Below are 23640 nucleotides of genomic sequence, written 5' to 3'. Positions count from 1 at the left end.
CACATTGTTATTCTGGGGTAAGATAAGTGCTAAAATGTTGTTTATATCCACTTGAAGGAAAACTAGCAAGCCTCCATATTCTGGTATTAAACAATTGAAGAGAAAATGTTACTTTGAATTAAAGTTTTTTATTGGAGAAAGTTGTATGATATAAATTGTAGGACTTTAATTTTTGGTAAATAAGAAAAAGATACTTTTGTATGAGAAATTGGATGTTGCCTTTCAAATACCTGACACATACATGAGAAAATTGTTTCCATGTTCTTACTAGAAAGAGTCTTAAGAAAATAGAATAAGCCCAAAATACCCTAAATAGCAAAATATCCCTAGTACCATAGGCTTAGGAATTCTCCCCTCCCAACCCCGAATGGAATAGCACCTTTGCCTACAGGGCCAGTAAGATCATCACAAGTAGCCATCTGGATAGCACAGGCAGCATCAGTTGCTCTAATAGTAATAGTTGCTGATTAAGGTCACCGGATATAGAAGCAAAGAACAGTAAGTACAACAACATGGAAAATAATAACAGAATAAGAAATGTGTGTCATCCAGAGCCTTGCCAGGAAAAGGCAAATGACTTCCAAAGGTGGTGCAGTAGAAGGTCAAACTAAATACAAAAGATTATTTGTGGATTTTGTCCCCAAATTCTAAACAGAGGATGGTACTACATAACTAAGTGTTTCAGGCTATAAGTAGATCCACCACAAATAATTAATTTGTCTCTAAAAGATTGTTTTCATTGCAGAAAATCCTGGTGACTAGATATATTTTTGGCCCAAATCTTTGAGTTGGATTTTCCACTCTGTATATTAAGTTTTCTATGATTCAAATTTTGGTTGTTTGATACTGAAAGAGTAGGAAACTAACAAGATGGCTATTGAGTTGTTCAGGCCTGTACTTCTAGCTAAACTGATCTTATGACTAGCACGCTCCCTCCTTGTGCATACTTTCCTTATAATAACTTACCCTTTTACCCTAGAGGTCTTGAAAGAAGGCCATGGACTAAACCTCAGGAAAACCGACAGATCTTCCTGAATTCCTCCATAACAACAGCAAGTTCTTATCAAGATGAAAGGAATGCAGCCCTACTCACATGTTGATTATTATCATCCTTCTGTTCCCACTTTTTATCCCACATAAACCCCAGGACCCTTACCCCAAGATGGGCTCACAGTCTTTAAGGCATGAGCCTGCTGTGATGCTCTTTGCATGGCAAAGCAATAAAGCTTTTCTTTTCTATCCTCACAAAACTCTGCCTCTGACTCTCGATTCAGCTACTGGGGTACAGGGTCTGGTTTTTCAGCAACAGTACTCAGGCAACACCAACAGAAACAAATGCTTCCTCAAAGAGTTTGACTTGGTGGTGTTAGGGTGGAATAAATTTTTCTCTACCCTTCTGGGTTTTTCTGGCTGGTCTAGAAATTAAATTGACACCAGACAGAAGAAAACGAAACAAAAAGTTAACTAACATGTATACATTGGAGAGATCCATGAAAACTGAGCACCTCACCAAAATGGCCAAAACTCTCATTTTAAATGTCATTTTCAGCTAAAGACAAAAGAAGACACTGTGGGTGTTTGAAACTTCAAAGGGGAGGAAAGCAATTCACATGGAGATGGAAAAGCAACCCTTCGGTAAATAAATGTTTGGTGAGCCATGCAGAGACAATGGGACACAGAGTGCACCCTGATCTCTAAGCCCTGAAGAGCTTCCCCCACCACACCTAGCACACATTCTTTGCAGATACCTCTGATGATAGAAAGCTCTATGCCAGGAACAGGTACCCTATCTTAATTCTTTTAGGCGGTTAAGGGGAAAGTTAACGTTTCTTCCTGAGTCTTTCAGCCTTGATTGTTTCCAGTTCAAAATAATCCTCATACTGAAGAGGCATTTTGGAGTGGCAAATTTTGCTCCCCTACAGTAGCATGGTACTATTATGCTAACTACCCACCCTGTGTTTTCAGACATCTTGATGAGCTCTCAAAAATATCAAGCTCCTATCCTGTTTCTCCCACCCCACACCCATGTTTTCCCTAGCTCCTAAAGAATAATATCTGGTATTTATATAGAATTTTATGCCTGGAAAAACCTGTAATTGAGAAAAGTAAGAGAAGATAGTATATTTTGCTACTGAAATTTGAATTAAAAAACCAATGTAAACTGATCCCTTTTTATTTCCTGTCTATACAAGGAAAGAGTCAAGGCTGGGATAATTTAATTAGCCTGATACTTGGATCAAAAATACTATGTTTCCTAAAATTTTCACAAACTTGAAGTTTATTTTCCTTAAAAACTTTGGGCAATTTTGTTTGTATGAAATACATACTGTGTAAATGAAAGTGTCACATCTAGGATAATTAGGCTAATCATTGGAACAAAAATATTTGCTCCTAGAATAGTTACTAAACTGAGGTTTATTTCAATTTGCTTGAAATATTTAGGCAATTTGTTACCAATGCAGTTTACTCAGTTAGTGTAAATTAGACATGGTGTAAATGAGAACTACATGAAGTTAATTAATTTCATTGGAACTTAGTTTTCAAAGGTTAGAAAGAAATGAAAAATATCTTTTATAATGAATTCATCTAACATATCCTTTTCTCCCTACTCGGTAACATGGCCTTTTGCTGACATTTCCAAAAGAGGAAGTATTCCAAAGTTGGTTAGTTTTAGTTAGCTAAGTTTCCTCTTTCAAGCAGCCAAATATTTTGACAGAAATATGTCCATCACTGCCATTAACTGAGGTTTGGAGAAAATCAGAGCACAGTGAAGAAAGTAGGCTGAGCATAAGTAAAACAGGGAACTCCATGCAGGGAAAGAAGTAAGGAAAAAGTGGAGTAAAGTTGAGAAAGATCAGTTCTTGAACCCATGTTGCCCTGCTTCTCAAATAAAGATATGATACAATTCAAACTGTGTACAATTACTGAGAGTCAACACTGGAAAACCATAAGAATTGAACTATAATGCAGTTGTACTTTAGGTGTATTGCATTTATGTATAATACTAAATAATTCTATACAGTCCACTTTAAATTCTTTTTTTTTTTTTCTTTTCATTTTTATAGCCTGTCTTTATAGGTTTCTAATTCCTCCCTTAACAGCAAGTCACCGGCAGTCAGTTCTTTCTGCTGACTATGTCCTTGTCTGTCGCCTTCCTATCTCTTTCTTATGATCTGTTTTAAATGTACTCTGAACTCAAACATTAGATAGTAAGTTATCATGACGTTGGCTTATGTATTTCCTTGAAATATACAACACTTTACACATATTCTATTTTCTATTATTTTATTCTGATTGTGTGGAGTTAGATTAGTGATGACTTGATGATTACTAACTACTCAGAAATCATTAGGACACACTGAAAATCATGTCTAAAATAATATTAAATTTGAGAAAGATGCTCTGACTTACCTGTATGAATTTTAGTGCATGAACTTGGTGTCATCTTTTAGCTAATCTATGGCATTTTTTTTCCTGTTTATTATCAAGGTCTCCAGCGTATTTGGTGGCTGAGGTTATTACACTATTTATTAAGAGTGTTAAAGGATTTAAAAGATGTACAGAGTAAAATGACTTGGGTGATCTGAGTTCTATTTAAATTAACCATAAAAGTAATAGGTAAATGGGAGAGAATTAAAATCCAGCAGAACTTGCTTTGAAATGTCTATTTTATAGTACGTGAACAAAAAATACTGCAAACTGTATCAGTAAACAAAGAATGCTGAAGCCATCAAGTCATCAGCGCTGTCACCCCACAGTGAAGACAAGCCTCCAACCCAGCCTCTGCAGCCACTCACAATGGTGCACTCTAAGGGGACTCAGAATAAGAAAGGACAGGATACTGACCCTAGATAGCTAGGTGCTTGTCAAAGGAATGAATTCAATGAGCCCAAATGTTTGCTTCCTCCCATACATAGAAAAGTGCTAAATTCTTTAACTTGAGATGCCTGGTTTTCTTTAGTTAACAGGTAATCTTTTAATGTTCCAACTACCTGGTCTTTGTTGTAAAGCTCCTACATATCCTAAGCTCCTCCCCTACCTCTTCGGAGCAGTCCATCAGAGCGATCTGAGAGGCTGTCATCCCAGCTCAAGTCCTCCCACCAAATAAAACATAACTCTCAACTTTTAGGCTGCACATTTATTTCAGTCGACAAGTATCAAAAACTATGACTTCCCAAAGAACTGTACCAAAAGTGATGTTTCTTAGAAGCAAAGCTTTTGAAGGGCAATATGGTTTTCAGTCAGCTAGAAAAAACAAATACGTATCAGAGAGTGGCTCTGGAGAAGACACAGGAGAGCAAATCATCAGTGTGCAGGGCACCAGTCAGAAAGCAGCCACCAAGTGGCACTTCCCTCATGAAGGAGTATAAAACTCACCAAGACGGCTACTGGGCTATTCAGGCCTGTACTTCTAGCTAAACTGATCTCATGACTAACAGGCTCCCCTCCCTGTGCATTCCTTTCCTTAGAATAATTTACCCTTTTACCCTAGAGGTTTTGAAAGAAGATCATGGATTTAACCTCAAGAAAATGGGCAGACCCTCTTAAACTCCTCCATAAAGGCACCAAGTTCTTATCAAGATGAAAGGAATGTAGTCCCTGCTCACACCCCGATTGTTACCACCTTTTCTGTTCCTTCTAGCTTTTCTATAAAACCTCAAGACCTCGACCCCAAGAGGGGCTCACAGTCTTTAAGGCAGGAGCCTGCTATGATGCTCTTTGCCTGGCAAAGCAATAAAGCTGTTCTTTTCTAATCCTCCCAAAACTCTTAACTCTGATTCTCAATTCAGCTAACAGGGTACATAGGCCAATTTTTCTCCAAGTCTCACAACATCTCCGGGTTTAATTTTCTTGGAATATTTAAGTAAATGTGCACATCTCCCTGTCTGCTTTGTCTCTCATTCTTGTGAAGCCTTCAGATATCTAAGTTCATCAATGGAATAACTTGGCTCTAATGAGGCCAATCAAAATGAGTGTGACATGTGGTTATTCTACTTTTCTAAAAGATATTTTTGCAATTTTTTTCTCTTTTCCTGAACCATATTCTAGAATGGGCTATCAGCCAGCACTCCCATGCTCAGGATTAGAGTCCTGTATCAACTTTTCATCTACTTTTCCAGACTCAAGGAACTCCATCAGTGGAATATTACTGGACCTGATTCTCACGGGCCCTGTATGATATATAAAACTACATGCATCATGTAACTATGAAATGGAGCAGGACCCTGTTGGGTCCTCAATGATACAAATTCTTTCTGTTTCCTCCATTTCTTATTAATAGGACACAGGCTTTATTCAGCCTTCTTGACCTTCTCTGAGTTCCAAAGGGCAGTTTCAAACAGTTGCTAATCAGGGAAGGGAGGGAACACAGACATGAGGGAGCAGCAGCCTTGGGGCAGGGCCCTGGTTCCTCCTCAGGGAAGAACATAACAACATGTTTGAGTTCTGTAGGAACTAAGGCCCCCTCCCAGGTGGAGGATGGCAACTTCAGGCTGAGCGTAAGATTCCTGGAGCACCACCCTGTCTCCTCACCACCAATCAATCAGAAGAAAGTCACACACTCTGCAGCTCCCCCACCCCAAATTTTACCTATAAAGACTTTCCCCAGAAAACCCGTGACAGTTCAGGTTTTTCCAGCAGAAGCCCTGTAATAAACCTCTCCTGCTCCAAACTCTGTTTCGGTTTGTTTGGTCTCACTGTGCGTCAGGCACATGAACTTTTGTTCAGTAACAACTACAACAACTACATACATGTAATTTCAATATATTGTAGGGGCAGAACATTTTTTTCCTTCTTCCCTTCCAGGTTCTTTGGCTAGTGTAATAATTAAATTGACATAAAACAGACTAAAAGGAGAAAAATAAATTAAATTATATATATATATATGGAAGTCCCACAAAAATTTAAGACTCAAAGAAGTGACCAGAGCAGGAAGCGTTCATATCTTTCAAACAAAGAAACAATAAATTTGTGGAGAATTGACAAGGCAGAGGGATTTGGACCAGGGATAGTAAATGGTGAAGAATTAACAGGTTTGTCTTTGTACTGTTTCCACTCCTAAACTTCCTGCCTCTGGTGATAGAGACAACTCCCCTCCAGCTACAGGGAAGATACCTCTCCCATGGGAGATTTACCTCCTGCTTTCAGGGTGATAAAGGAGGGCTGGAATGTCCTTCTTGCACAGATTTTTTTCTCAAGTACCTTTAATTCAACATAATCAATATGCTGACATGGCATATTTTGGGGTGACATATTCTGAGTCTATACAATATCAAGAAATGAGCCTAACATTCTCCAACCAAAAGTGCTGAAGGAGGATTAGTAAAATGGCCACACTTAGACTAACAGATTGCTTATTCTTATGCTTGCCCTTTAAACAGTCAACTAACCTGACTGACCGGTTGCTACTCACAGTTTTCAGGCCCATTGTTAAAACTGAAGCTATTGATCTTACTGTTTCTACTTCATTCCAGTAATTGAAAGTAATAATCATGCTTGGTCTCTGAGTCCTTCTCCAAGGAGGTCACAGGACTACAACCTTACAAAATAGCCTGAATTACCAAGAAGACCACACCTTGAGTGCTTACCAGATAAAGAAACCTAACTGCTAGCCTCTATAGAACTGGTCGCCTGGAGGCATCCTGAAGCCATTCTGTTGATTCTGTTGATTGTTATCAATGCCTTATTGTTTGAGCTATAGCTATATAATCACCCCACCCCATTCCCAAGGTGGGTTCACAGTTTTGAAGGCACTAGCCTGCTGTGAGTCCCCTTTGCCCAGCAAAGCAAAAAAATTTCCTCTTTTCTTCTAAATTCCAAGAACTTGTCTCTGGGTTATTTGGCTCGTCAGGACAGGGCGATCTTTTGGCAACAGTGCTGCCTCTCTAATTTCTTTATAAGAGAGATTGAGGGTTAGAAGAAGCAACATGTTTGAATTGGAGATCTAGGAACTCGCCTTGCAAATGCAAATTCGTTTGCCTAACAAGCCTGTATTGTTACCATATATACCTGTGTGTGGGGAACGGGAGGTGGGGGATGCTGCCTCAAGAAATACTGCAGCCAAGTTGCTGGGTTAGGAGGGGGGATGAGAATGCAGGATTATGCTCTCTTATTTTAAGCCTGTTCTTGGCTCTTTATTGGCTCTAACTTTCCTGAAATTACAACTCTTTATTGTTGTTAATGGTGCCATTGATTTTACATCTCCAAAGCTAGAATCAAAACATTTTAAATTCCTTCTTTATTCCCTTTATGTAAACAGCCAATTTTTCAGTCTTGCTTAATCCTGTCACTTGACTCTGAGATCACAGTAGCCTCTTAGTGGGCATCTAAAGCTCAGTTCTTCTACTCACAGGACCCTCACAGTCTTTATTGTACATCATCTTCAGGAAAGAAAGAGATCAAGAGAGAAAGATATTGGGAAACCAAAACACAGATTCTCTAGTTCCAAACTAATCTTAATTGCTTTTATCTTCTTGTGGGAATGTAAAGAATATGAACTTTGGCATTAAATAGAATTGAATTTAACTTCTAATTTTAACATTCAAGTAGGTAAGTGAACTTGAAAATATCTCACCTATAGAATCATGTACTTTGAAAATTAAATTTAAATTACATCTTTTTGAAGAAAACGTCTCAGATTGTTCCAGGCAGAATTTGTCTCAAGCTTTTCAATGCTTATTTATGAATATTTGCATTTATTGTATTTATCACATTTTGATTTTTATTATGGCAATTTTTGTAGCTTTCGGTCTCTTCCAAGGGTTTATAAGTTTATTTTGACAAGGGTTTTGTCTTGTTAATTTTATTTGCTACCCCTCTCCATGGAAAGGATGTACAACAATCATATAATTACATGTATATTTCTCTTTCTGGAGTGTCAACACAAAGAATTACAAAAAAAAATCAAATCGAGGAATTCATGGGTAGGGGTTATGTATTCATTTCATAAATAACTTACTCTGGACTACTGTATAAGCCATTTAACCTTTCTTCGCAGTACTTACTTAATCTATAAAATAAAAAGTAAATCCACTACTCTTTAATTTCTTCTTAGAGATATTATGTGTGTGCGTGCTTGGTGGGTGGAGAAGGATGGTTATTTAGAAATATTGAGAGTAAAAATGCTACATGAATATAAGTTATTGTATTCTCAAAATATCTCCATCACTGTCACTTATTCACTGGACATTTTACTTAATTGCATTTTTTTAAATGTTGTATGTTACACCTTCTTTAATTATGTCTCTACAAGGAAAGCTTCAAAAATGACTTCAGGTGATTTGTTGTTTTCTACAACAAATGATTGCATTAGAATGATTTTCAGTTACCAAGTAAACAATATCTAGCCAAAAGTTTAGATTCTTTCACTTAATTGAAACATTAAGAAAGATTTTCAGGAGTTGATTTCTAAATGCTATAGTTTTAAAAGAAATAAAAAACGGAAAGCTCAACATTCTTTACAACTGTCCACACATCAAATGGATTTGACCCTTTCTGTGCCCTTTTTCGATTGTTGTTCATTTATCTTGGATGTCAGGAGTTTGTGTTTCTAGGTGATGCTGTTAAATGTAGAATCACATCTACCACTCTCTATTTTAAGGTATTTTTTAAAGACTAAGATTAGTTTGAACTTCAAATAATCTTTTGAAATAGAGAAGAAAAAATAACTTTCATCTATAGGACATTTTCTTTTGAATTGCATTTTTCTTCCTCCAAAGTAAAAGGGAATTAGCATAATAACAATTACAGGTGACAAAAAAGCACCATGTTTAATTTGTTTGTATCATCTTCTACTTTGATCTATACAAACTCTTTAATAAGACATGCATACAAACTGTCTGCACATAAAATTTCTTGTACCACGTTTATTTAAAAGTGAAAAATTCCCTCCTTCCATTTTAGGGATCTCAAAAGACTAGGCTTTCTGTCATCAATTACTGAGATTCTTACTTGTAGAGCTTCAGTAAGTATTTACTAAACAAGTATTATTTGAGCAGTTTTTTTTTTTTAATATCCAAATTAAAAGTATCCATCACAGATAATTTGAATAATACAACGAAAGAAATATGCTATTGCTTCTACTAAAAATAACATGTTTAATATTGAAAGTTATACTAATAGTAATGGTATCATTTGCTTCTCAAAAAGCCAAAAATATTAAGATAAGTAAATTCTACAGGAACTAATAATAATAGCAAATCTGTATTGAGTACGTATTGTGCACTGTTTCAAAGTTCCCTTGTAATAAACTTTTTCATCCTCAAAACAACCCTGTAAATTAGGATTTCATGAATGAAGATCTCAAGTCACAAGAATTTAAGACATTAGGCAGTTAGACAGAAATGAACACTGGTCAGGGGGAGAGAAAGGGGAAAGGAGCAAACCAGAAAGTAACAGTACACCTGCTCTCAGCATAAGGGGCTCCAAAAACTTACTTTCTCTAAATGAGGGCCAGCAAAAAAGCTGGCTAGGATCAAACACTGCAGCTGTGCAAGAGAGAAGGACCCAGCTTAACTTGACCCAATGCTCATTATAATGTAATTAACATTACAGTTTGACCCCCTTCTCATAGGTTTCTCTGTGTGCATAATGGGTAAGAACCTGTGCAAAAGGGATGGGTGTGCCTGAGCAAAGGAACCTGAGCTGTCAATCAGCCTGAGCACTCAAATAACCAGAGCTGTGAATCAATCAATCAATCAATCACGAAAACGCCCCAAGCCAGGATACAAAACAGGAAAAACAAAGGAGCAGCGCCATTTTCTCTCTCTTGGATTGTACAGCTCCCAATTCTCAGAATTGTACCATATTTTACCAACTGTTTACTAATAACATCTTATTTAATCATTCTTTCTGTCTCTTGTTAAAAATTCAGTTTATCCAGTTGACTAACAACTGAAGTAACTCTTAATTTTCCTCCTCCCGATAACAAAGACATCTGCCTAAATTTAACTAAGTTTTAAAATGTCTTTTTTTTTTATCATCTTGTTTACTTGCCAGAGTCAAGAATCTTAACACTAACCAGCTTAGGAAGACAAATTAGAGCTGGTTGACTTCTGCATAGAAGACATGAATGTGATTTCTCTTTGTGACTTGAAATTAGGCCTCTCACCTCAATGGCAAGCCACGTTTCTCACTTCTGCGATGGTGGCACGTGTGCCTGTGGGAACTGGCTCAGCACTCTAGCTTTACTTTCTCAAATAAACCATCTGCAGGTTAAGCCCTTATCTCAAGCTCTGCTTCCAAGGGGAACTAAGTTATAACACTCATACAGGACATAATAAGAAAATAAAACTATAGAAACTTGGAAACATTTTTACTAAAATTCTATATTCACAAAGTAATGTTATTTTGAGTTCAGACACAACTGAATTAAATGAAGCAAATACCTACCTTCAGTAAATGTCAGCATGCTTGATGAAATGCATAATTAATATAAAATATATTATGAACATGTCATGAGAGTTGCTAATAACTACTTTGAAAATTTAGAAAATGAATAATAATCTTTCTTAATTTTAAAAATACATGGATGTTGGTGTATGTGTGTACTTTACTTCAAAATACAATTTTAGAGAAGTAGCAACAGTTAAAAGAGGTAAGTATTTTTAATTAAAACTAGGACATACTGTTTTTAAAAAAGGAAGAGCAAAACGTGAACAGATTGCTCGTGCAAGAAGATACACTAATTATTAATCAGCATATGAAAACTGCATAATTTCAAACAAATGAATGCAAAATAAGGAAATGATAATTTTTATCTATGAAACTAACAAAAATTTAGAAGCATACTGGATAATAGTGCTGGTTAGGACATAATAAACTGTCCTCTATTACTATTTATGAAATAATATTTATATACTGTGACTCAGTTATTTCTAAATTATGTCAATAAAATAATACCAAACACAGGAGAAAAGTTACCTTGCCTTGCAAAAACATTTTCCCCAACAGTATATGTAACAGTAGAAAAAGGGCAAGCAATCTAAGAACTCACCAGTAGGGGGATCTATTAGTTTCCTCTTTTTGCTGTAACAAATTACCAGAAATATAATGGGTTAAAAGAACAAAACTTACAGTTTTGTAGGCTATTCCAGGCTTTTAGTAGATGACCGACCCATGATCCTGGCACTCCATCTAAAGAGATGACCTCCCATTCCTTGGAGAGAAGCAAGGAGGGAGATGCTAGGAAAAAAAAAAGATAAAATACTATTATTATTATTATTATTATTAATTATTATTATTATTATTATTATTATTATTATTATTATTATTATTATACATTTAGGGTATAAACTTAGAAAACTAGAGACCGTATTCACATGAACATAAAAGCAAAAATTCTCAACAATTAAATCCAACAATATGTAAAAATACACACCACTACCAAGTGGGATTTATTCCAGGTATACAAGGCTAGATCAACATTTAAAATCATTTACTCTATCACATCAACAAACTGAAAAAGAAAAATCACACAATTATACCAATAGAAGTAAAAAAGGCATTTGACAAAATCTAATACTCAATAAACTTAGAATAAAGGGAGACTTCCACAACTTGACAAAGAATACAAAAACCTGCAGCTAACATTTATTTAATGATGAGAAAATCAAAACTTTCCCACTGATATCAGGAATAAGGCAAGGATGTCATCACTCCTCCTTTTCAAGATCATATTGAAAGTTCTAACTAATATAAGACTAGAAAATAAAATAAAATATAAATGGAATGGGAAGGAAAAAATAAAACTGTCTTTGTTCACAGTTCACATGTCACAGATGACATGACTGTCTACCAAGAAAATGTGGAAGAATCAACCAAAGAACTTCTGGCACTAATAAATGATTATAGCAAGGTTCCAAGATACAAGGTTAATATATGAAAGTAAATCACTTTCCCATACACTAGCAATGACCAGCTGACATTTAAAATTAAAACACAGTAATATTTACATTAGCATCCCCTAGAAATGAAATACTTAGGTGTAAATATAACAAAATATGTACAAGATCTACTTGAGGAAAACTACATAATTCTGATGAACAAAATCAAAGAACTAAAAAAAAAATGGAGAGCTATTCCATGTTCATGAGTAGGAAGTTTCAATATTTTCAAGAAGTCAGTTCTTCCCAACTATAGAATCAATGGAATCCCAATTGTAGGGAAACAAACTGTCACCCAAAATGTGTCTCTTTGGCATGAGGATTATTTTGGGCAGATTGTTCTTAAGCAACAGAAGACTCAGGAAGTTTCTTTCTTTCTTTCTTTTTTTTTTAACCTTCCCCTAACTGCCTAAAAGAATTTAGATAGGAGACATGTTTTAGAAAGGGAGCTATCACCACAGATTACTATAGTATAATATGAAGTAGGTGTGATAGACATGGAGGAACCTTTCAAGTCTGTTTGTTAAAACTCCTTTCTGTATCCTTTTTTTTTTTTTTGGTATGACCCATAAAACATGTTTACCAAACATTTGCTCCTTCCCTTTGAAGGAGACCTAGACCCTTACCTTCCTCTCCATAGTCCAGGATGACACATAAACCTAATTTTGCATGACTGTTTTTGACATCTCATGTTCAGATTCAGCATTTGTAAATAGTTAAGCTTATTTTTCTCCTGCTAATCTTTCTTATGCCATTTTAATTATTCAACTAGTCAAAATAATCAACACAACCTAAATCTCAGGAAGTTATTCTGTGGGCACCAACAAACTGATTCTGAAGTTTGCAGCAAGAGACAAAAGGCCCCGAATAGCCAACACAATATTGAAGAAAAAGAATAAAGTTGGAGGACTGACATTACCTGACAGTACTTCAAGGCTTACTGCAAAGTATGGTAATCAAGACAGTGTGGTATTGGTGAAAAAAATAGACAGATCAATGGAACAGAATACAGAGTTAAAAAACAGACCACTATAAATATGGTCAACTGATCTTTGATGAAGGAGCCAAGGCAATGCAATGGAGCAATAAATGGTCCTCAATAAATGGTGCTAGAACAACTGGACATTCACTTCATGCAAAAAAAAAAAAAGAAAAGAATCCAAACACATGTTTCATAATCTTCACAAAAATTAACTCAAAATGGATCATTGACCTACACATAAAATGCAAAACTATCAAAATCCTAGAAGATAACAGGAGAAAATCTAGATGACCTTGGATACTGCAGTGACTTTTTAGATGCAACACCAAAGATACAATCAATACAAGAAAGAAATAATGGATAAGCTGGACTTCATTTAAAATTAACAAATTCTGCTTATGAGGAACAATGTCAAGAGAATGAGAAGATAAACCACAGACTGGGAGAAAATATTTTCAAAGACATATTTGATAAGCCTGTTATTCAAAATATACAAAGAACTCCTAAAATTCAACAATGAGAAAACAAACAACCTGATTAAAAAATGAACCAAAGACCTTAACAGACACTTCACCAAAATTAACTCAAAATGGGTTAAAGACTTGAATATGAGATCTGAAACCATAAAACACATAGGGAAAAAACTCCTCAACTTTGGGTCTTGGCAATGATTTTTTTTTTTTTTTTTTTTAAGACATGGCACAAACCACAAACAACATAAACAAAAATCGATGGGACTAACTCAAAATGTAAGACATGTAAAAGAAAAAAATCAATAAAATAAAAATGTAACTGATGAAATGGGAGAAGATATATATCTGATACATAGTAATGATTTCTTTGTTAAATGTTTGGTAGAATTCACCAGTGAACTCATTTGGGCCTGGTGCTTTCTGTTTTGTACCAGTATTAGTTATTGATTCAAGTTATTTAATAGATATAAGCCATTCAAAATTTCTGTTTCTCTTTGTGTGTTTTTTTTGTTTGTTTTTTCTAATGGAGGTCCTGGTGATCGATTCCAGGACCTCGTGCATGCTAAGCATATGCTCTACCACTAAGCTATTACCCACTCCCTCCTTGTGCGGGTTTTAGTAATTTATGTCTTTCAGGGAATTGGTACATTTAAGCTAAATTATTAAAATATTGAACAGAGAGATATCCATAGTAATATTTTTATTATCACTCCATGCTCTTTCTCTCTTTCATTTCTGATATTGTTAATTCATGACTTCTCTTTATTTTTTCCTGGTTACTCCGCCTAGAGATTTATCAATTATATTGATTTCTTAAATGAATTATCTTTGGTATCATTGATATTTCTTTATTGTTTTCCTGTGTTCAATTTCATTGATTTCTGCTCTAATTTTTATTATTTCTCCTTTATTTTTTTTCCTCTTAAAAAGGACTTCATTTTAAAGAAAGAGGACACTGATGTAAACTTACTAGATTTTTTAATACAATAAGTTGCAACAATGACAAAACACACACACACACACACACACACACACACACACACACACACACACACACACACACACAACGTGTACCAAGAAACACCCAAGCAATACCTTCAGTGACACCAGGAATCAAAAGAATCTCAAGCTTTTCACCTTTCATCCATTAATATTAATTATACTATTAAGGTTGACAGTAATAAACCCTCCTTAAATTCCTGTCATAAACTCTAATTACTAACTTGAAATTATTACTTTAATGAATTTCTTGATTACATTTGCCCATCAAAGACTTCATTAAAAGAATAAGTTTGGTAAGTTTTGTTTCCAAAGTTGTATCATATTCATATAAAGAATTAGGACATATTTGTTCTGTTTCAATGTTCAGGAAAAATTTATATATCATTGGAATTAACCATTTCTTAAAACTAGTAGAAATGACCAGTGAGTCAGCACAAGGCTAATGGCATTTTAAGGAGTAGATATTTGAAAATGTTCTCTAGCCTATGATAAATACTGACTTGTTTATATTTTCAATCTCTTTTCAAGTTGGTATTGGTAAACTGTCATTTGAAAAATAATAGGCCAACAAGGGCAATGCAGTTGGCTGGTTATTATTAGGTTGTATGTATGCCGTTTAAAGGGATCATGGGAAAATGAAGGGTTAACAAATTTGAAGATTAAGTGTTTTACCAGAGGGCTTGTTTGGTAGCTTACAAAAAGGGTCTTACCTCCTGCAGTACAAGAGGGAACAAAGTTCAAGAGTAGGCTCAGGGTCTGTCAATTTGAACTGCAAGAGCTCCAGAGGTTTTAATACATAATGAATACTTAGGCAATGTTGATGATGATAATAAAACAAAAACATCTCGAACAGTTACTAGCTTTTCACATAAAGACACACATACACAACTGGTAACTTTATTAACTGTATGATGAAAGGATTATTTATTATTCATTAAATGGAAGTGGATCATCATAAAAGTCTTCATTCTTGTCCTCTCCATGCTGAGTAGGGTGGGGAGGTGGAGGAAGAGGAAGAGTTGGTCTTGCTGTCTCAGGGGTGGCAGAGGAGGAAGAGGTAGAGGAGATGGAAGGGGAAACAGGAGAGTCCGGCACACTCGGTGTAACTACAGAAATACATCGTAATTTCTGATTGACATTTTTGCTTTTTCCTTTCTCTAAAAATGTTTCTGTATGGTACCAATTCTTCCACCATTTGCTCTAGTTTTAGTGCCCATGCCATAGAAGGGTCCATGTCATAAAAGAACTCAAAGGCAGTCTTGAGTAACAGGAAGCCTTCTGTCAGATTGTTAATTTGTTTTCTGGCACTTCTTCTAAGTCTTCTTCCGTTGGCACTGGTTCAGAAGCAGTCATCTCCATCAAGTTGTCTTCTGTTAATTCCTCTGGTGTAGTGTCTGTTAGCTCTTGAATTTTTTCAAGATCTGTATCTTGCAACTTTTTACCCCTCACCCTTTTTGCCAGATCCACAATCTCATTTATGATTTACATGACTGGCTCTGCTGTAAACTCTGTGAAGTCATATACAACATCTGGACACAGCTTTATCCAGCAGGAACTTCTTGTTTCAGGGTTGAAGGATTTCACTGCTTTTTTCTATAATAACAATGGTCTGAACCTTGCAGACTTTCATGAGGTTGTCACTATCAGGGTTCTCTTCCATAGCACTGATATTTCTTTCCATGGAGTACCATGTGTGATAAGCCTTAGAGGCCCTTATGATTCCCTGATCTAGAGACTGACTTAGAGTCATTGGGTTTGGGGGCAAGTAGACCACTTTGACACCTTTGGAGTTAAACTCACTGGGTTCTGGGTGGCCAGAAGCATTAAGTAATTTCCGTACTGGCATGGTACTTCCTGACTTCAAGGACAAAGCACTGATGGAACCAATTCAGTAAAAGCCTCCTTATTTTCCAGGCCTTCTTGTTATACAACCAGAACACAGGCAGTTGGTGTTTATCTTTTCCCTTCAAGGCTCAGGGGTTAGCAGCTTTGTAGAAAAGAGCAGTGCTGACCATAAACTTGACTGCATTTGCACAAAACAGTAGAGGTTAGCCTATCCCTTCCTGCCTTAAATCCTAGTGATCACTTTTCTTCCTTACAAATAAAGGTCCTTTGTGGCATTTTTTCCAGAATAGGGCATTTTCATCTGCATTAAAAACCTGTTCTGACAGATATCCTCTCTCCTCAATGATTTTCTTAATGGAACTGGGAACTTGTCTTCTACCTCTTGGTCTGCAGAAGCTGCTTCTCCGTTATTTTGATTTTTTTTGACAACCCACTTTCTAAAATTATCAAACCATCCTTTGGCATTAAATTCACAGTTTTAGATCTTTCACTTTCCTTTTGCTTAAAGTTGTCATATAATGACTTCACTTTTTCTTGAATCATGTTAGAGCCTATAGGTATGCTTTGCTTAGAGCAGTCTTGCACCCACATAAAAGCTGCATTTTCAGTATGTGATAAAAAAATATTTTGCATAAAGTGCAAGGTGTTTACCCTTGCTGATGCAGTTGCAGCAGCAACAGCTTCACAGATTTACTTTTTTCTTTTCTTTTTTGTTTTTTTAAACAATGGTCCTTATGCTGGATACATTTATCTTGAAATGGTGGGCAACCACAGATGTAGACCTCAATCTATGGTACATAACAAGCAATTCAACATTTTCTTGCAATGTCACAACTTTCCTCTGCTTCCTGGGAGCATTTCCAGGAAGTGGTACTTTGTATGGATCCCATAGTTTTATTCAAGGTTTACAGTATTGCACTAAACATGATGAAAAATACACGAGAAATGTGAGAGATTGCTTTTACTGCGATACACAAGTGACTAGGGAGACAACCTGTTTACGATGAGATGATTAGTATCACAAGGTATTTAAGCAGATCCTCAAAACACTTGAGCTCACCACAGTATCAACAGTTGGCTATGAAACTACTGCATTAGTACAGTATGTACTACAGTTAATTTTATGCAGTTATGATCTAATTCTGTGTCTCTACATTTGTTTTCATTTCTCTTGACTGTGAATGTATGGTCTGTAAGATTTTCCACGCACAAGTTTTGATAAATTTTAACTTTTCAAAATAGATTTGTATATTTCTAGTGATAGATAATAAAACAGACTAACACCTACATATATTTTATCCATTTAGGACATACCTAAATTTCCTTAATTATTTTGGTATTTCTAGTCTGTGCAGTCCGTTTGCAAGTTTTTTCAAATTGCTGCAAATCTCCAAAAATTTTTCCAATATATTTATTGAAAAAAAATCCATGTATAAGTGGACCCACACAGTTCAAACCTGTATTATTTCAGGGTCAACTATACTTAAAGAACAACTGGACTGAACTGACACTGATATGTGGTGAACCAAAGCACTGTCATGCTCTCCTATCCTGTTATTGATAGACTGGGGCCTTACAGAGGCCAGGCAATAAACAGAATCCTGGATAAACTCTAGTTTCCAGTGGATCTAGCAGGTCAGCTGACCTATCAGGTGGTCATTTCCCTGATGCCTAAGTCTACAATTTGGATTGACGACCCGGCAGTTGGTACAAACTTCGCATGTGTGGTAAGAGCTATCATTAGTAGGGAAAAACTAGCAGAAGCCTCTACAGTTATAGCCCTCCCTCCTCAACCTCACTTTGGAAAAGATAGCAAATCAAGAACAAAATCGTACCCAAGAGAAAATGACAGAGATCAGCGCCACATTTAAAAATCTAAAGAATGCGCACATGGAAGCTGCACCACATTTCCTTTTAATTTGCTGTGTGACCTCTGTAAAAACCGGAAGGAACCTGGAGAATGACTGGAGACTATAGCAAGCTTACCCAAGTAGCAGCATCTGACCTGCATGTCAGATGTATTTTTGCTAGAGCAGTTGCATAGGTTTCCAATACATGGATATGCTGCCAATGATTTGGTGAATGAGTTCTTTTCTATTCTGATCAGAAAAGAGGATCAGAAATAGTTTACATTCACATGAAAAAGACAGTATTTATTTACAGTTTTACCCATGGCTCTGTTAGCTTGTCCTCATATAATCCAAAGTTATCTGCACCATCCAGACACCCCATAGACAGACATTGATCCATTACATTGAAGACCTCATGTTCTTTGGACAGTATAAGCAAAAACTGGCTAGTACCTCAGACGTCTTGATAAGATATATGTGCTTCAGAGGATTAGAGACATTTCCTACAAAGATTTAGGAACTTGACGCTTTATGGAACTTAAAATTCCAGGGATCAGGGACATGAAGGGATATCTGCCCCAAAGGAGAACACAAATTGTTGCATGTGGCCTTCCTTGCCATGAAGAAAGAAGAATAGTGCTTGGTAGGCCTTTTATGCATTCTGGAGGCAACACATTCCACACCTATGATATAGCTCTGGCCCATATACTAAGTGATATGTTAGACTGCCAGTGTCATGCATTCTCCATGCATAGGCACAGAAAAATCAAGTATAGAAAATGACTCATTCAGTTGGCATTAGTTAGCTTTCCTTATTGGTTATCCCAGAATTTGTACAGTGGACTCATAAATGTAATGGATGCCTATCTAACTATTGCTACTGCTGAATGTTCAACTTGCCAGCAACAGAAACCAGTGCTAAGGCAATAAAATGGTAATAATCTTGGAGGAGAAAAAAACTAGACAATGAGATGCAAATAAAATACCCTGGACCCCTTTCTGATCTATACGGGCTTTCAGTCAGTACCACTCTCCAGCCCCTTACAGAAATGCCTGGTTCATGGGCATGGCATCCCACAATATAGCATTTAAAAAGGAGACTCACTTCACAGCAAACAAGGTGTAGCAATAAGCCTATGACTATGACACCAACACGTCATCTCCAGTGCTACACTTTCCAGAAGTGCCAGCTTCACTGAGCACTACCACAGCCTGCTGACAACTCAGCAGAAGTTCCACTTTGGAGGCAAGTCACTGCAACGATCAGGAGCCACACTTCAGGATGCTGTATGTGTATTAAACCAGAAACTTCTATGTTCCCAGTAAGAAGAATACATGGTACCAGGGGAAAAAATAAGGGGGGGGGGTAGGAGTAGAAGTATGAGTGACACAATGTATCATTATTTCCAATGGTCTACTGAGGAACTTGGTACTATCTATCCTTGCAAATCTAGGCTTCGCAGATTAGGAGTCCTGGTCCCCAAGAAGGGCTTGCTTTTCTCAGGACATGCTTTTTCAAGAGAAAAGAGGGCTTACAGTCTTGAAAGGTTAATGACCATAGTCAACAGAAGGAGATGAGTAAGCTTTTCTATAATCATAATAACATAATAGATAAATCTGGAACCCAACTGATCTACTTGAGGGAAACTCTTAGTATTTCCTTGACCAACTGTAACTTTGAATGGACATGTGCAGCAGCTTGGCCTGAAAAGTTGTAATTACCACATGTTCAGACCCCAGAGGAAAGAAAATTTGGGTGACACCACCAGGTAAGCTTCCATTACCTGCCAAAGTGATAGCAGAGTTTCAATCTTAGATTTGCCACTTGATCTACAATACATTAAATCAATCTCCAAGGTACGACTTGCTTTTCAGTAAAATGGAGATATTAATAACTTCAAAGCCTATTGTGACGTTTAATGGAAAATGTGTTCACCATATTTGGTGCATTTTCTGGCATTCAGCTTATTTGATAGTCTCCATAAGCAACAATGTCTTACTTAGTGTTTTATCTCATCTATTTGGGAGTTTTCTATTTGAGGTGAGAACATCAATTTCCACTTCCTACTGTACCCAATCCTTATTCAAAATTAGCCCATATATTTCTTGAGATATTTAATTGGTAGCTGATATGCTCCATAGACAGTATGTTTCAGCTAGACTATTACCAAAGTCTAAGGAAAAAAAAAATTATAGTTTCTGCTGATTGCCCTTGTAAGTCAACTTTGGAGATGTAGTATATAGTATGATTTGTAAAACTGGAGAAAACAACAGCTTCCTTTTGAAAGAGATGTTGTTTGTTTTTTCTTTGAAATTAGTTTCAGTAGCTCTACCGATGACCTGTGTCAAAAGGAATGCATTATTTTTCAGATTTTGGCACCATTCAAAAAATACAATTCTATCAAATGTGTTTCAAGAAATCTGTTATGACTGCCTCCATCAGATAAGAGTCCAGCAGGACACAGATGTGTGCTCAGAGTGGTAACTGGAGGAAGTTAAACAGAAGGATCACTTACAGGACTTGGGAGCAGGTTAAGGAATCCATCAAAACTAGTAAAGCACCCAAGGACTAGCAACTAGAGACTGTTACCTCGCCAAGGGCTAAAGGGGACAGGGGTTGGGAGCAGTGTTTCCATCCTCCAATAGCTCCTGGGAAATTCTCTGACCAAACCTAAACTGAAACAGAGAGCTGGAAGGGTCAGATGATGCAAGACCATATCTTCAACCTCCTGAGGCACAGAGCAAAGCAGAAAAGAGCAAATTACGGACTTCTAGGTCCAAACAGAAAATAAGCAGTGTGTTGTCTAACTGTTGCTTTCAACGGCGTGTGTTTGCTTGGCTGCTCTGAATGACACAGAGCTTGGACTGATGTTGAATAGCTGTCAAACATGCTTGCCCTATTTATATTCTACTGCCTTTTTCAAGTCAGCATTCACCAACGTAAGTGTAAAAGAAAGTTAACATATATAGATCTTAGAGACAACAATTCAAAAAAGTGTACTAGTAATCAGAAAAAAAATGAAAATTAAACCTATAATGAGAGAATATGAGCATGGATTAGATCAGCAAAATTGTCGTTTTACACTACCATGGATTGGTATAGATGTGGTCCCCAAGGAGTCTCCTACACTGCTGGTGGGAGGGTCCTTTTCTTTAATATTAAAGTTAAAAGAAATTGCATCCATTACTGTAGCCTGCTCCAGTCCAACTGAGATCAACAGAATTGGACAGCCTATCCACATCGAAAGGCTCATTCAGCCCTCACAGCAGGCTAAACAGGTCTTACTCTACCAAGGAACTGTGACCTGCACACTGTCCTCAACTTCCAAGACAAGCCCTCTCCTTTACTACTGGTTCCACAGAAGCAGATCTTCCAGCATCAGAGCAAATGAGATTTCAATTTGCACTCTGATGTGAAGCTTGAAGAAAAAAATCGTATGTTTAAGCAATCCCTCAGTCTCAGCCAAGATTACCAGAGCAATTGTAACTTCTGAGAGGAAATTCAGAAAGAGAGAATTGTCAACATGTGCTTCTGTGACATTTACCCATGTCACAGGACATGGGTAAGTTTGCTCTTAAAAAGGCTTCTTTGGGGTGGAGGGAATTTTAATGAATTGCTGTTTTTCCCTTTCCTTTGCACTTTTCTGCATGTTTAAGTATTTGAGGATGAGCAGATATCATTTCTGAACATCTGAACAAAACAAAACTAACAAAACCAAACAAAAACAAACACAGGGCATATTCCTAACATAATTTAAAGTATGACAAATGAACCAAACTTTTTTCTTAGAGATGAGAGATCTCTGACAAGAAAAAGTTAAAAAAGAAATTAGTTTGCAAAGTGCCCTCATTTCCAGAGATATAGATGATTTATAAACAATTATTGTTCTCCTATTGCAGAAAAATACATGGAAATTCGGAGTTGGGATAAAAATAAGAATTAAAATGTCAGCATCTCAACTTTTATTTTCATGTTATAATAAAAAAAGGCAAAGCTCATTTATACAAATTAACTCATAGAAGAAAGCCACTGAAGCAAAAAAACTCTTTCAAATGAACTTATCTCTTTGACGCCCTAGTATATATAATTTAATGTTTGTATTATTGTCCTTTATCTTTGATCTAGCCAAATGACATTTTTATTCCATGAATGATTTTCTTGATTAATTTATAGACCTACAATGTACAAACACTTCTTATGAAAAAAATCTAAATACACAGTCTTCTTTTCAAGCATCAAACATAGAAAGCTTAGAATATCTTGGTATGAGTGAGAGGCCAACAATCACATGGTTTCAGTCCATTACACTGGTTTAGGACACAGTCTTAGTTAAATGGCCTCTTTATGTACCTACTTAAAATGATAATTTTCAGAATATATAACTCCTCACAATAGGTTTTTTAAAGCTATCCTGCCATAACGGTTTACACTGAGCCTATATAGCTTTCAAGGAAATGAACACTCTACTCAAAAGAACATTGATACTCAAATATGAGTGAGAATAAGCTTCATCTGAAATGCTTACTAAAAATGGAGATCCTTACGTCCACGGCCAGAAAATTTGACTTGGGGAAGAGCTGGAAATCTACATTTTACAGAATGAATGAATGGCAGGTTATTCTAATAGAATGGGACTATGAAAGTAAGCTTATACAGAAGGTAATAGAGCAATATTTTCTCTTTCTATTTTCTCACGAATACAAGCAAGTTCTAAAAACATACACATAGACAGACAGATATATAGATATAGATATATAACACCTAGTTCCTATTTCCTTTATCAACTTTCCATGAAAACCATTATTTGATTCTCTAATTTATACCATAAAATTAAAAACAAAACAAAACAAAACTGCATGCACAATGAAATACCTATAACCGTCTAATCATGCCCTATGTTTCTATTTACATTGAGTCAAGAAGAAGGTATAAATGGCTTTTCCATTCACATGGATCCTAGAGAAGGGTTTGCACTAGAGTGCTCATGAGGTGAATTAAGGGGAAACACGGTGAGTTTCATCTTGAAAATTCATCATGTACACATCATGGGACTCAATGCACACTACTAAGTAATTGCACGAAAGAATCACCATTAGTTGCCTCAGTTCTAAATCTTAACAAGGCTGCACTTTTCTGTCATATCTACCCCATAAATCATCATTCCTCAGCAAGTTTTTTGAAACATGTAGATGACTAGTTTTTACCCTACTTTTCTAATTTAGTATGTCAGAGATAGAATCTGATATGTCTTTAAAAACAACCCACCCAAATGATTCTGATGTGAATAAAGGGAACTATGCATCTATAATGAGTTCTCAACAGTTTATATTTTCTTTACAAATTATTAAGAAAACAGTTGATAAATAATCCTGGAGAGATCTAGGTCAGAGACATGGAAATTTAGGAATTATTAGCATATAAAAATGAGTGATAATATTTTAAGTGATAATCCAATTAAAGTTATATATTCCTTCTTTGAAATTGTTCGTATTTGGCATGCATGCTTACCAACAGCATTTCAAATCAAATCAAGGTACTTGAAGGGTCCTGGGAAGCCTACTTATATACATGCTAAAGGCCTTGGATTTCAGATTAAGAACATCTA

This window comes from Camelus dromedarius, chromosome 7 (assembly GCF_036321535.1).
Source record: "Camelus dromedarius isolate mCamDro1 chromosome 7, mCamDro1.pat, whole genome shotgun sequence".
Lineage (NCBI taxonomy): Eukaryota > Metazoa > Chordata > Mammalia > Artiodactyla > Camelidae > Camelus > Camelus dromedarius.
The sequence above is the reverse complement of the archived record's forward strand: the minus strand, read 5'-3'. Positions refer to the sequence as shown.